The sequence below is a fragment of the Clupea harengus genome, chromosome 23 (genome assembly GCF_900700415.2).
Source record: "Clupea harengus chromosome 23, Ch_v2.0.2, whole genome shotgun sequence".
Classification (NCBI taxonomy): Eukaryota; Metazoa; Chordata; class Actinopteri; order Clupeiformes; family Clupeidae; genus Clupea; species Clupea harengus.
In genome coordinates, this window is record NC_045174.1 from 23,501,730 (window position 1) to 23,504,229 (window position 2,500).

At 47.8% G+C, this 2,500-nt stretch overlaps 1 protein-coding gene across 1 annotated transcript in view; it reads left to right on the forward strand.

Moving 5' to 3' along the window:
* LOC105901727 (caskin-1) overlaps positions 1-2,500 on the forward strand; it is a 25,851-nt gene that overhangs the window by 102 nt on the left and 23,249 nt on the right. The window contains 1 exon segment of the mRNA XM_042703189.1: positions 1-2,500. This exon segment is cut by the window's left edge and continues 102 nt beyond it; it is cut by the window's right edge and continues 765 nt beyond it. The gene's annotated coding sequence lies outside the window, so the exon portion shown is untranslated.

Here is a 2,500-nt window from a genome sequence, read left to right on the forward strand (position 1 = left end):
TGACCGGTATGGTGAGAGACACACACAGACACACACAGACACACACAGACACACACAGACACACACAGACACACACACACACACACACACACACACACACACAGACCCTAAAGATCATGTGCACATATTAGAGTGACCAGTGAGCAGTGACCGGTATGGTTTGAGACACACACACACACACACACAGACACACAGACACACACACACACACACACACACACGTCCTAAAGATCATGTGCACATATTAGAGTGAGCAGTGACCGGTATGGTGAGAGACACACACACACACACACACACACACACACACACACACACACACACACACACACATCCTAAAGATCATGTGCACATATTAGAGTGACCGGTGTGGTGAGAGACACACACACACACACACACACACACACACACACACACACGTCCTAAAGATCATGTGCACATATTAGAGTGAGCAGTGACCGGTATGGTGAGAGACACACACACACACACACACACACACACACACACACACCCTAAAGATCATGTGCACATATTAGAGTGACCGGTATGGTGAGAGACACACACACACACACACACACACACACACCCCCTAAAGATCATGTGCACATATTAGAGTGACCGGTATGGTGAGAGACACACACACACACACACACACACACACACACACACACACACCCCCTAAAGATCATGTGCACATATTAGAGTGTGGTGAGAGACCGGCTGCAGCGTGTGTTCCATCTGGCCAATCAGAAGCCTGAGATTCAAGTGCACTTTACCAGGAGGAGGGGCTTATGGGATAGCCCCGCCCTCACGCAGACATTGGTCAGATATGTGAATGTGTGTGACTGTGTTTACTCCCAGGCTGTGATGTCAACGGTTGCTTGGCAACCACGCGTCACCATGACACCTGTTTGTTTCAGATGTTCCGAGTGGCTCTCAAAGAGTAAGCCGAGGCTAACTGGCATGGACTATGCTAAGCTACATACACACACACACACACACACATGAACACTTCTCCACCGTCTGGACAAAAGACGCTGTGGACAATTTGAAGCGTTGGCTCATGGTGATGACATCAGTGATGACGTCATAGAGGAGAGACACAGGCGCCAGCCTCGTCGGTAATGTTCCTCCCTCTGCCCACCTCGTTGATGGGTGCTCATGCAAAGCATGCTGGGAGAGACAGGAAGTGCCTGAGTGCTGTGAACATGCCACACCCAACCTGAACGTGAAGCCACACCTCTCACGCGCTTCACCGTGGAGCAAAGAGACTGATTTGGGATTTATTTATCATCAACTGAAACACTACTTCACTCCTTTCTCTCACTATTCATCTCTACCTACCTTTCTATCTCGGTCTATCTGTCTCTCTCTGTCTATCTGTCTCTCTCTCTGTCTGTCTCCCTGCTTCTCTCTCTGTCTCTCTCTCTCTGTCTGTCTCTCCCTCTGTCTGTCTCTCTCTCTCTCTCTCTCTCTCCCTCTGTCTGTTCCTCTCTCCCATTGGTGGTTTGCCTCCGGTGTGAGAGCTCGAGCTCCCCTTTGTGACGTGTGGTGTTCCAGAACTGCGTTGTTCTTCTGTACGGAAGTACGGCGGCCCCCGTGCTTTCATAAAAATCGCCAAATCACCTCTGTCAAATGTGTTACGTCTTAGGTCAAAAGGTTACGGTTTACTCACTTTGTATTTTAATTTTTTTTTTTTTTCTGTTTTAAATTTGTATGTCAATCTTAACGTGTAAAATGTGGATAACGACTGAGTGTATCCCTGTGTGTTTGTTTTTTTTTGGCACGGTTTCATCCACTCAACGAAATTTTTAAGTGTCCTTTTTTTAATTGCACATGAGCTTCAGAGAAGCCGCAGCGGAAACGGTTACGAGAGAGAAGATACGAATGGGAGAATATCCATATTTTTGTATTTATATTCTTGCTGAACGAAGTCTTTCTGTCGTCAGTCACGTCATGACGCTGCTTTTGGACTGCTTGGACGCACTTGTCTCGCTGTCTCCCGCTCTTGTGTGTGTGTGTGTGTGTGTGGATTTGAAAGCGGTCGTATGTAGGTGATGTGTGTAAGAAGCGACAGCGAGACTCTCAGTACTGTCTGTCTCCATGTGTAGATTCCATCTCCACAGCCGCCGGATTTACACAGAGCGGCCCAAGCTGTCGAGACGGCAACAGGTCGATTGGCGGCTCAATAAAAATGTTAAATTATACTGCATCGTGTTTGTTTCTTTTGTCAGGTTTGATGTACTGTTGGGTTCATTTCATCCGGTTGATAAGTGGGCTTGAAGCTTTGTTTCCCCCTCGTCCGTAGCCTACTACCGGATGATCCTCCTTCCCTCGGGGCAAATGGAGAGTCCTCTCTGGTTGCCATGGTACAGCAGCCACCCAGGCGCACGAGCATCGTACAGTCAGCTGGTATCTACATTCAACCATGACAGTGTCATCTCCCTGTGTCTAACGCCACCAACGTTAAAAAAAAAAAAAATGATTTGCTACCAGACTTGTC